The sequence below is a fragment of the Ostrinia furnacalis genome, unplaced genomic scaffold (genome assembly GCF_004193835.3).
Source record: "Ostrinia furnacalis isolate ACB-3 unplaced genomic scaffold, ASM419383v2 OfSCF0606, whole genome shotgun sequence".
NCBI lineage: Eukaryota > Metazoa > Arthropoda > Insecta > Lepidoptera > Crambidae > Ostrinia > Ostrinia furnacalis.
The window spans coordinates 698385-712302 of NW_021130845.1; positions in this window are offsets into that span (position 1 = coordinate 698385).

Here is a 13918-nt window from a genome sequence, read left to right on the forward strand (position 1 = left end):
TACTTTAACTGGCCTGTACAACATCCAAAAATCAACTCTATCGCCACGGGATAAGGTGCAAGGTGTACAGATACATTTTGCTGTCTGCAAACTTTGTATGTGGTTTTACATGCACTCTTGTGATACGGACGTGAAAAGCGGATAAAATGGTTCAACCAGTACGCTTACGGTTTGTGTTAACAACGGATATCCTCGGACTATTATTGAAGAGAGTTAAACTGAGAACATCTGAAAGGAATTGGAATGATTGGATGAGCTGGTTAGGTTTGAAGTTACTTTAAGAACTTTTTGGTAAGAAGTAAATAGAAAGAGTAAATCTATTTAGAATTAGTCTAAGATATTTCTATACTCTTTTTTTGTTTTTTACTTTCTTTCATATTTTACCTACGCCGCGACATCGACTTATGGGTTTTTCTTTTGTTTATGCAAGACAAGGCAGGTATTTGACCGCAATCGCACCTGGTGTTAAGTGAGATGCAGTCTATGATGGTACATTATCTTCACCATGCCATTGTGAATAGAATATAAAAGATCCTCTTATAACATACAAAAATATAAAAATCAGAATTACATCAATATTATTATTACTGACGGGATTGCTACCATGTACCTTAATTTACCCGTCAGTAATAATAATTACGATAGTGACCATGAAAGTTTAAAACAATATAGGTACATCAATATTATTTTCCATACACTTCCAAATCGAAGACAGTGTGGAACATCGTCAAAGACCGACTTTAAAAGCTTTGTGACGTAACATTTGACAACATTTATTACGAGGTGTATAAGCGTTGTAACTGCAAATTAAGCTAAAAAACAGTCATCTATGTAGTTGTATTAGGTACTCTATTGCAACAAAAATATAATTTGAGGTGCTGGCTGTATAGGCAACAGCACGTAAAACTAAATAATTTTTATGGCAAAATCGTACCTTTTACAACCACATAAGGTGCCACGGTATTTACCTTGATGTGCCAGTACATACACCATCAGTCACGAACGCATTCGGAAATGCACTGGCTTATGGCCCTCTAGCACGAGAGGTCCTGCATTATAAACGAGGGTAGAGAAAAGAACTCGATGCGTTTAACACGGCCGTGACTGTAATAAACGACTGCTAAATAAGTCACCGAATTGTCTTTCGTTAATAGTTAAATTTGTTTATGAAGAAAACAATGAACTGTCAGTTCTGTTCCTGTATTCAGTGTAAGGTATAAAGTCAAAAGTTCAGAACTTAGTCTTCCAGTGACTTGGCCCGCATTTAACTTCGTCCACGGGCCATGTCGCTAGATTGAAGTTTTAAATATTTTTTCTTCCACCAACTGGGACCTTCCATGTTTTTATTAATAAATTTAAACACCAAATCAACAAAAACTTACTCTAGAATCTTAAGAGTGGGCCCAGTCCCTGGAAGAAAATATATTTAAAAATTCAATCCAGGGACTTGGCCCGTGGACCAAGCTAAAAATGGGCCAAGTCATTGGAAGAGTCTTAGCACCTATCAATTACTTCGACGGCGAAGTCTACAATCACGCATCTCACTTAATATTGACCCTGGCTCCCATTTTTACATATTAAATTAAAATGCATCATCAGTCATTAGCAAAACCATTGACATACAAAGATACATCTTTGTGTAAATAGTATTTAATTTACAGTTAGATTTTACATTTATAGCTAACTAGCTGACCCGGCGAACTTTGTTCCGCCTTAATGGCAATAAATAAGCAGACTTTTTTTTTAATTTCGAACGGGATAAAAAGTATCCTATGTCCTTCTCCTGGCTCTAAACTACCTCCCTGATAATTTTCAGCTAAATCGGTTCAGCCTTTCTTGAGTTATAAGTGGAGTAACTAACACGACTTTCTTTTATATATATAGATGAATCTGTGAATTCATCATATTTTATTTATAGGTATTAAAGTTGAACAAGCAACTAAATAAAGACTGTTGACAGTGTTGCATTAATTTTACAATACAAGTAAACAAAAAGCAGATTCATAAAAGTATATTATACATGGGCATAATTCTTAAATGTCAAAATACTAAAACACATAAGGTTTATCTAACAGAAATCTATAAGCTTTAGTGCTTGCTTTGTAGCGTTTCCAAAATGCTATTTAACAGGACAATACAGTGTTTAAAATTCGTGCAACGTGTTTTTCTCGGTAGAACATGAATCCTAAAAAAGTAAAAAGACTCAATCACTCAATTCGACTCGGCTCGAAAAATCAAGCCTGCAATTTTATTTCACAAATCAAAGGCATTTTGAAAGTTTGAATCTAATTTGGAGTGTACGGTTTTCAAATAGTCGACTTCTTTTTTAACTATAGCTCTACCTGCGACCGATAGAAATGTTTACTTAACCAAGCCTAAGACATTGTAGCAACTGACCTTTACTTGCTGGGCAGCTCTTAAAATAAAACGGGTAAGCAATAAAATTTTAGTGCCGACAAGATAATTTAACTTTTCTATTCAATTAACTAAAATACGAAAATGTAATAAGAATAAACTAACTTCCCCCGCCTAAGAACGCAACGGGCCAAAACATAACGACAAAGGAACTGAAATCCCCAAATAATGAAGTAATAGAACACAATGCCAATCATAGGAGCTTAGAGAAAAAACGTGGACTCGACAATTGTAACAATACGTCAAAATTGTGAGTTTCCGAGAAATTCGGGCCATTCACAAGTTAGAAAAAAGCAGTTTTTAGATCGAACGCGCAAAAGGTTCAGGTAAACGACCAGGTAGGCACCAGAACATTATCGCCAGCACTAATGTAAACAGGGTATGGCGGCCAAAAGTGATAAAAGAATCAGTAACGAACTAAGGAGCGAATTTACATTTTATCACCATAAACTTGAGGGGGACCGTCTTTTTCAATGGAATATGCTAAATTGATAACACAACAGTGAATAGTATGAACGTATCGTATTTGAATTACAATCTTATTGGATAAAAAGATACGGATTCAAAGAGACATTGGGGAACTACATCCTGCAGTCCTCAAGTAGAAAATGCAATTCAAAACCAATTCATATTCTTTAGTTCGATGCTGTGTTCAAAATCGAAACATAACACAATCCCTCCGCCACAAAAACTTAGGTACAACAAATTCACACCACGCGATTCCCGTCGAAAAGGTCAGTTTACACTTCCGACAAAAGGAATGCGTTCGGCCAATATTTGCCTCCGGCGTTAGGCCGTTCGGCACCGGCCACGATCGGCCGCCGGGATCGCGCAGTCGCGCACGATCATGGAAATATCATATTTTTTCATAGCCTCGCGAGCCGTTAAAGTTGTTATCACGCATTCGTTTTTTCTAGAATACAAACGAACGACGCATTTTGTAACATAGATAACGACTCGTTAAATATCATTCAAATAAAAATTTTACTTAGCAACAAGTATTTATGCGTCAGTCTTGGCAAAAGCTGAAATTTGGCGTAGACCCAACATGTCCTGGATAAAGACAAGCCCGCCTTTTACCCTGTTCTTCAGATAAGAAGCCAAAGGCAATTTAGGCCAAGCCTTGTAATTGGATATCTAGATTAAACTGTAATAGAACATAGAATAGAGCCTACAAATTACGCAATCGTAAGCAGCTCGGTTTTTTCCTAATGGTAAATTGGTGTACCGACGACATGCTTTTAAAGCAGACATAACACCGGTCAACAAAAAACAATTTTTTTGTATAACCGTATACTGAAAGCATGATAGGGTTAGATTTTTATGCGAAAAATCTTCCATGGAACGTGACAGGAAATTAGAACTTTAAATTTTTAATAAATATTTGGACTCTATTTTGAATTTTCTCTTGTGAGAATGAATCTTAAATGGATGTTTGGTATGTTTTAATAATAAGAAAGAATGAAAGAAAGAAAGAAAAAAATATATTTGGCAACAAATTGAATCATCTCTATGTTCATGTTTCATACATTCATTGATATGAATTTTTCTATTTTTTACACATAAAAGCAAATTCAGAACAATTTTTTGTTGTTATTCTTAATTCTAGGTCATAAAGCAATAAAAATAAGCTATGCATAACCCGTGCGCAAAAATGCTGTAGACAGTTGTAATTCAGCGAACATTATATTAGTGGGAGGGCCGATCCTAAGTGCTATGATGTTATCTGTGTATTCCAAAAATCCTTGCCATCTCCTTTAAGGTGCAGGGCTAAGGCAATAACAATAAAACAATCTGCAATAACTCCGACACATTCATTATTTAAATGTGCTCTATACTCAATAACGGCGTTGGAGGAAATAAAAAGGAAATTACTGTTGATATATTTTCTAGTGTCTAGACAATGGAACTGTTTGTTTTGTGAGTAATGGGTATTTGTGACCTGTTTGCACTTGAGGGGAGAGGTGAAAAGCACGAAACAGCTATGGCATCTCCATATCTGTGCGTTAATAAAGCGTTAGTAGACTGTGGAGATGACGTATGCGCGATTAAGGCTCTCCGTCTGGCTGGGGCTGGGGAGCTAACTTATGGCTAGGCGCTACTTAATAGGCTTACGAGCAAATCGCAGAGTTACTGCCCGCACCTACCCAGAAGAGGCATGGGGACATTAATGTCTGCCGTTTTTATTTACCGCTGAGTGGCTTTCAAAACAACGGTCTGCTGAATAAATTTTATTGTTATTTGTTCTCTTAATGCCAGTTCGTAAAAACACAGTTATTTAACAGACCTGTGAATCAAATTAAGCCGATAAGGCGGTTTGAAGCACCATCACCGAGAGTTAATATACCAATTTCACAAGAAGATGTGGTGGACCCTACGTAATAAGCTTGAGCTCATAAATAGCATGGAGTTGGAGAATTGCATGTACGACATAGGCATAGGGTTCCGTCGCCGTCTCGTCGCTTTGTATTCAAATCCGTCGCGGTTATTGGTCCATAACTCAGCTGTGCTCTCTAACTCGCATTCCGCCAAGATTAAAACTCCCCCACTCCTAACTGTCCATACGTGATGCGAATTATCTTCCGACTATAAAGTGCCCGCTAATTTCCTTAGATATGGCCAGCAGGCGGATCTAATTTGGAGGCGTTTGTGAGATTTATAACTCAATTTTCGGTGTTATAATGGATATTACATCAGTAGAAAACGAACCGTTTGTGGGATGCGCACGCGAGACTATGTCACGCCATGTGCCAATGCACTTAAGCCTACTCTTTCATGTCTAGAATCCGAAATTAGTTCCGCAAATTTTTTGCCAGGTTGGTTACACAGTGTTAAAAGTAAGCTTTAAGAAATCACTATGTGTGTATATTTTCAGAAAGTCTACGAATTTAAAGACGTCATGATTCTTGTAATAATAACGGAAACTTCATTAAGAAGTTCTATACGCAGGTTGATTGATTGATTGATTAATAACACTCAACTTACGCCCAAGCAATCTCTGCATGTGTTCCATTAATCTCACACAATAAACTATCGTAAAAATTGAGGGACTCCTCTAAACAACCAGATATGTTTACAATTTAACCGAAACAGCAAAATATTCGTTCGTCCATTGCGTAAAATATTCAAACCGTATCGACGTTCGAATGAAGAGGTTTTCAACGCTATATTTCAGACGATTCCCGAAAATATCCCTCGCACACCATACTTAAAGAACGAGACACGTCCTCGAAACCCAATTGAACTCCTGATCATTGCGGACCTTTTCTCGCCACAATTTGTCGGTGATTTCTTTCGATTGCGTGTTTCGTAAACATATCATTGGAAAATTCGAAGCTTTCAGCGCAATGTATGCTACAATTTTGGTCTCTTACTTCTCGTGGGTGTGCATATAAAAAATCAGGAAATATAATCTACTAGCTTTCCGCCCGCGGCTTCGCCCGCGTGGAATTTTGTCTGTCACAGAAAAACTTTATCGCGCGCGTCCCTGTTTCAAAAACCGGGATAAAAACTATCCTATGTTCTTTCCCGGGACTCAAACTATCTCTATGCCAAATTTCATCAAAATCGGTTGCGAGGTTTAAGCGGGAAAGCGTAACAGACAGACAGACAGACAGACAGACAGACTTACTTTCGCATTTATAATATTAGTTGGGATGAATGTGGAAGTGAGAGGAAAATCCAGTACAATCTGAAAGGGTTACGCGGCTCGTGAGTTGCGACTCGGAATAATCTAAATCCACGGCTGCGGGAGGCGTCGGCGCTGGCTGTAAGTAATATCGTTAAGTGTAAATCTTGTAAAGGTCCAAATAGGGGCGAATGAAGTCTGCAGCCGAGGCGAGGGTCACAGATGCTCAGGGCTGCGCTCAGTTATCGCCGCTACGTGACCTGCCCCCACAATCTTCCGCTCTGACTGTTAACCGAACCCCTGATTTTTTATAAGAAGCTCAAAAGTGTGGACTGTAACATCAGAATTTGTAATTGGATTGTTATGACGCCTATTGCATTAAATATTACGATTATTTGAAGAAAGGGAAGGGCGTGCGGCCGACTTTACGTCCGAATGGGACTGCTTGTATTTTATTCCACCAAAATATTAATGGTAATAAAGGGGGGTTGTTCCGTTTCGAGGAAAACGTTGCGGAATTAAAAAACCCGAATCGTGCTGGTGCGTTATAAATTGAAAAGGTTATGTTCATAAATTCCAATAAGAACGATCGATGATGTTAAAACCTTTTTTTGGAGCTGTAATGATTAGAGAGTGATAGTGTAATGATTTCAGATGACAATGTCTTTATCAAGACGAAATCTGTCAAAGATTGCCGCCGATTCTTTCGTATCGAATGTCGAAGTGTCGATTTCTTTTATAGTCCATTGTTTGCCGTGAGCTAGCAGCCCTAACAGCAACAATAACAATGTCTTACAATCAAATCCTCTACATCCACAAAGCATTCCCTAATCCGAGCTCAAGTCAACGTTGCCAGCGTTCCCAGTGTTCCCACAGTGGAATTCAGAGAAAACGGCGCGAATAGAAAATTGCAATTTGCCTAAGATGTGCAGAATTTCTCCACAATGCACCGGTACACAATGGTGATCGCAATCAGTTTGGGGGCAAAAAATGGGATCTTCGAGATGGGCAATTGAAAAGGGAGCGTCGGGACATCTGCCGCAGCCGGCGCACTGGGGGCTCCACGCGTTTGGCCTAGACGTTCCTATTTACTTTTAAAGCTTTTCTTTTATCAGGGATCGTTGCTATTTACTTTGAAAGCTTTTTAAGGGATAAGATTGGAGTTTGGATCGGGAACTTTGTCAACGGAATTACATGTATTGAACGTTTGGTAAATGAAATTGCAGAGGTAGTATTAGGACTAGTGTATGTTTCATTACTGTAACCATGTAGAATACACATATTATGAGGTAAATAGAATTTATAACAAGGTAAGCGTTTTCATTGTGGTACTGGCACACGTATGTAGGTATATTCCTATCACAAAAAAAGGTCTTACGTTCATTTCTGATTCTCATTTGCTTTGATTAGTTTGGGACTAGTAGTTCAAGTTCAAGAATATTTGTGTTTTCAATAATGTAAATTCGGGGAATTGTGATAAATAAATATCTCTTTAGCTCAAGTCTCAAAAATCCTCCAAGCATGGTGCTCCTACCCAGCCGTCTTTCTTACACTTAATGTGACCAAACTGCGCACTTACGACGGACAGGCGAGACTACGCAAATTCTGAGCCACGGGGAAACGTCAAAATAAACATCGCAAGTTATGCAACGTAATTATTTTCAGCGTAAGGGGCAACAGGGGCATTCCGCCCCGCAGTTACAACACTGCCGTTTTTAGTGTAATAACTTCCAGATATTATTTGTTTTAGTCGCTGCAATTTCTTATTGTTGTTTTGAAAATGAATGCAGTTTAAAGTACAGACGTCATTTGTTGGTGCAAGTAGACAACGTGTTCAAATAAAGCTTAAGGTGAATCGTATTTACCTAATTGAACGTGTTCAGGTAAATGAGGAATGAGGATAGTGCAAAATTAATAATACATAATACCTAAGTGGGTATCTAATTATTAAACGAACCATTAAACTGATTCGTTTTAATTTTGTAACTAATAGCACAGAATAATAATAAGTACTACGTACAGAAGTTTTACTTCACGAAGGTATTTAAAAAAATGTATGCTCAATGTCATTAACAATATGGTGTAATTTAGCCTGTCTCAAGAGTCAAGTACCATTTTGTTGACAAACGTCAATGATCGGCACCGCGCCGAAGCTATAGGGCTGACTTCGGTAAAATGGTGTGACGTGAGGTGCCAAACTGCGGAAAATGGCGGAGGAAATACATGATTTAGCATGAATTATCATGAATTTAACTACTTATTTACCTCTCAGTGTCTTGAGGCAACTTAAAAAAGTACATTCTGTGTTTTTATTATTATTTAGGCAGTTAAATACTGCACAGTATTTAGTACACCATTTTCTTTATTTTCTTCTATCATACACATGAATACGCATGCGTGAGTCAATGTTCGCTCGTATGTGAGGCCTTGTCGAATATTATCCTGTAGGTGGGCCATCGTGCGTGTTTTGTTTTCGATGTAAACTCGCGGAGATGAACAGGCCTGCTAATAGTAACAATATCTAATTTGTAATTAGTCATCATTACGTGTTTTATAGTATGTAAGAAGCTATATTGGAATGCTTACTTGAAATAATTAAATAAATCATATTCATGTAGGAACATTACACTTACAACAATTTTCCATTAATTGATATTACGATAGTCGTCAACAAAATAAAAATATGTCTTGGGATTATCCCAAAACGCTCGAATAATTTTGTCACCGCACACAACTACAAACTATAAGTCATTTCCAAACTACACCGAACAAAGGCTGCTAGGGTCCGTAATTTCTTACAGCACGTGGGTCGCTAGCGCAATTTGGACAAAAAAAACAATGCACTCCCCTCCGCGCGGTCGGGTAACAAAATAGAGATTATGCCAGTTATCTTGATTTCAAAGACGTTTGAAGTCGAAGAAAAAATATTTTTCAAGTACTTAGGTACGCTTTATAAGGAAGACGTTAGTCAAGCGCCGATGAACAAAATTAAAAGGTTTTAATTTGATTTTTATCTGCATTTGTTAGAGAAAAATTGCGATGATACCGCCCTCTGCATAAAAAACGGCGCTCGTGTACAAATCAATTAAATAAACAAAGTTTTTATAAAGAGCTAAAACCATTTTAAAATAAACAGCGCAGATCATCATTCATTAAGGTTGTATTTAAGGTCCGTGCCTTTAAACAAAACTCTAAATTAGATTAAAAACTCAAGCTTACAATTGAATTTGCTCTGTTTTTTGTTGAATTTTAATATTTATTTGACCTAATCGAAGGCTATAACTGAATATATTCCTGATATATGTGAGTGTGACATGAGTGTAACAGATTACATAAAGACGCCCCTGCAGGTCACACACAATTAACAGATTATACTACGAGTATAAGGGCGCTCCTGCTGGTCACATACTATTTTTAATTGTACTGGCTATGTACGCAAATATGTATAGTATTTATATTGTCTTTAAATAAGTACTATTAAGGACCCAATCAAACTCCCCCTAATTGATCGAACACTCGAATAGGAACGACTGGAAAACGGCAACCCCGCGAAAGTTGGAGAAGCCTTTGGAACGTCCAGGTTACGTAACAAAGCGTTGGGAAACTTCCTAACTCCCTCTGAGGGCGACGGACCTCCTGGTAAACAACTTATGTAACTGCTGTTACATGTTAATAACATTTTTGTATCATCATCATCATCAGATCATCATCTCTACTGCAGGAGCGCGACCCTCTCTAATATGCCAGAGGCAAGTGGAGGACTTGGTCTATACTCTCCACACTGGTCAGACGGGTTATCCAAAACCAGCTATATGTATTAACTAGCGACCCGCCCCTGCTTCGCACAGGTTTAACTATTTTAAAAAATTATTTTAAAAAACCGCATCAAAATCCGTTGCGTAGTCTTGAAGATCTAAGCATACCATAGTACAAGCTTTGCTTAGTTTGGGACTAGCGGCGCAGTGTAAAAATGTCCAAGGATATTTATTATTATTCCTTTATTCATTTTTCTTTCATATTTTTATTTTTTTCTTTTTACAATGTTGTTGTTTCAGCCAAATGACGTCCACTGCTGGACAAAGGCCTCCCCTAAGGTTTTCCACAATTACAATGTAATTATCAAAAAATAAAAATACATTATAAAAACAAAAATCTTAAAAAGTTTTCAGACAGACGAAAGCGACTTTGTTATAATATGTAGTGATTATTAGTTTAACTTATGGCTAATTCACTAATAAACTTTTGTGTGATATTATTAGTTCTAATATTTAAATGACAGAAATTATTCTAAGCCTTGAGTTGACAACCATTACAAATCACTTGCCTAATAAAATTATACGCTAGGACGTTATTCAAAGTTTACATTTTGCATAGCTTTGTCAGGTTTGGGATTAACACAGAATATGCGGTTTTAAAAACGTGTTTCGGGATTAACGCAACATGCCAATAGACGCGAAAATAATGACTGTATCATAATTTCAAATTAATTCAATTCAGCTCCGGCAAACATTTGAAATATAATTGAAAACATATTGTTTTCATTTTACACCGAAGCCTAAGTTTTTTGAGAACATAAATTTCGTTACCATTGAAGTTATTAGTATAAAACACAAAAAATATAACTTGGTGTTAAGTGAAAATAATACCTGTTATTAAAAGAAAAACAAGGCAATAACTTACGTAAGCGTACTTTATTTTGCTTTTATGGAAAGTTCATAGCACATTAAAAACTATATTGCTTTTAGTTTAGTACTCCGTCCAGCCATCAATATAAGCGTGAAGCATTGTACGGAGCTCACTTAAAAGAAAGAATTCATTCTTTTTTCGTGAAAAAAGCTCGAAATACTACACGTTGATTTTTAATTTCTCGTGCAAAGTGCACTGGCCGCCGACAAAAAAGTAGATTGAGTTCTTTTTTTAACGAAACTCGTTCATTCACATTCCCGCGCAGCGTCACTCGAACGCCGCGAGGGTTTTCTCACGCGTTCTCATTTCGAATTTGGGCGCGAAGTTGAGCTGTCAGACGGACGTGCAAAGATTGCGCGCAGTTACGATAGTCCAGTCATTACGTACATTCAAAAAAGAAAATGAATTTGCGCTTCTAATTTTTTAATATGTTGTAGGGGATACCTAGAAAAGCTTAACTTGAGATTGTCGACCAAGCTTTCCTAGGAGCTTTCGCCGCCATGTTGAAAAAAGGGGTAAAATTTGTTTTTCGGCAATAACTCGGCTATCCGATGAGACTCGAAAATTTTTGTAGGACACTTTTTGTAGCTTTCTTTGTGCTCTACAATAACGCCCGAACCATTTTTAGCGTATCATGCATCGTTATCGAGATATCGATCGATAAAGTCAAAAATTTTGGACACAAATTATTTCGGAATAATTAAATAATTAACGTCAGATACGTACAACATAACTTCGAAGGAAAGGTTGCAATCATATTCGACGGTTATCCGACTGATATGACACTCGCTGGAACGAAAACTTCGGAAAGAGTACGACGTTCGAGAAAAAACCAATCGCCGGAGTTCACATTCGATGAGACAACTACTCCAAAAGTTAGCCAGGAGAAGTTTCTCACAAGGGATCAAAACAAGAACCAACTAATACAAATGCTTTGCCGTTACTTAAAAAAAAGTAATTAAAAAGTAGTTAAAAGTAATTAAATTTTACTTTTTAATTAATTATTTAATTATTTCGGAATTTTTCATATTTATTAAGACCCAAAGAAAAAAAAAGAAAAAAACAAAAATTGTGTCCAAAATTGTTGACTTTATCGATCGATATCTCGATAACGATGCATGATACGCTAAAAATGGTTCGGGCGTTATTGTAGAGCACAAAGAAAGCTACAAAAAGTGTCCTACAAAAATTTTTGAATCTCATCGGATAGCCGAGTTATTGCCGAAAAACAAATTTTAAGCGTTTTCCAAGATGGCGGCGAAAGCTCCTAGGAAAGCTTGGTCGACAATCTCAAGTTAAGCTTTTCTAGGTATCCCCTACAACATATTAAAAAATTAGAAGCGCAAATTCATTTTCTTTTATTTGCCTTTTTTTCGGACGAAATGACTGGACTACGAGTCAATCACGCACGCCGCCTCACAAGATAATAAAAAACACACACAATATTACTCGTACACTGATGATAAATAGCTCGTCCGTCACCGTCAATATCCGTTGGTATTCAAAATTAAAGCAAAAATCATTGAACTGGTGTAAAATGACGTGCAAAGGGATGTGTATGCAGTTAAAATCTATTTAAAAACACGACTAAAATAATTTGTTTGATAATTTAGCCGTTACATCGGCGATGCATAGGCGGCGCGCACACTGACGACTCGGCGTCGGAAAAAACGCATTACCGATCGCTGGCGGCCGTCAATGAACCGGCTTTAATTAGTTTTTTGCCACGCGGCGTGATTACGTATTATGACAACATAAAATTATGTAACGAAAGACCACCCTCCGCCGCTAAAAAACGCAGCCTTAACACTTCCAAACGTTTTTGCTTTTAACGTACCGCGCAAAAAACCATAACATACGAGCGCAATATGAAAATACGCTATCAGATCGTAACTAGTGATCCATAAACGTATTCGTTAATAAAAATTGAAAACGTTATTAATTAAGTATTAAACACGCTTAATATTAAACGTATCCCAATTAAACTTAGATTACGAACATGGAATTAATGCTAATCGCCTCTGAACAAGGAAAATATGTGCACCGACACGTGACCGGCGATGCTTATTATAAATAATTTACATTTTATTTAACTGCATGCACCGGTCGCGTATCATCGTTAGATAACGATTGTTAAGGCGCTTAACGATGTTTAGCAACAAGAAAGCATTATGCAGAACTTGAAAAATAAGCTAATCTTGCTCTAGCACCCCTGCAAAACGCGGCCGGCAATTAATTTTACTAGCAAACATGTTCACACTTGACTTAGCATAACCAGTTTTTACCCTCCACAGTTAGGATTAGAGGACAAAAGGGGGGGAGAGATTCTATTCAATCCATAAAAACGGCTTTACAACTTCCCGTCTAGACGCACTCGCGTGCTGGGCAGCGTCGTTATTAATATTTAATACAGTCCGCTACATAAACATTTGCGAGGCTGCTGCGGCTGCGGCCGGCCTGCGTTGCCTCACGCGAACTTAATGTGCTGAAACGACCACCTTTTAGGGTTCCGTAGTTTTACAAGGCACCCTAATAGATTCTACAAATTAATCGCTTAATCCCGATAATATCAGTACGAATCTAAACTTCTAAAAAATCGTGATTACTTTGTAGGCCATTCAAAAATGTATATAGGGTATTTTAGATTCAAGTGTATTATCTAAGCCCAATTTAAACCGTTTTTTCAATATACGAAACCCTACATTAAGTTTAATCCAGCTCGCACTTGACCAGTTTTTTCACTCGGGAAATGAAGATGTGCTTTTTAAAGTCTTTTTTTATTTAAATAACCGGCCAATTCAACCACTACATTACATCAACTTAACCGAGATACAAAGCAGATTAGCCTCACATTGTAATTAACTATGATTTTTAGACAAAAGATAAACTCTTTCGCACTTTATGGCCCGTGGCGGCCGTCGTAATTCAAATTTGTTCCTTCAAGGAGTTCCCCTTAATTAAATCTATTAAATAAACGTGTCTTAATTGAGTTTTCTAGAACCGTCTGTGGAATTCCTCGGTTGGCATATGAAATCTTTGTTATGACAAAATTACCATCTCCGGAAATAGCTATGTGTAATTACAAGCTTTTTCTGACGTATATGTTACCGGCTAAAGATTATAACATAAAAATTGTGGCGGCGCGCGCGCGTGCAAGACGATCCGTCTGAAATATTCAAAGACCGCGGG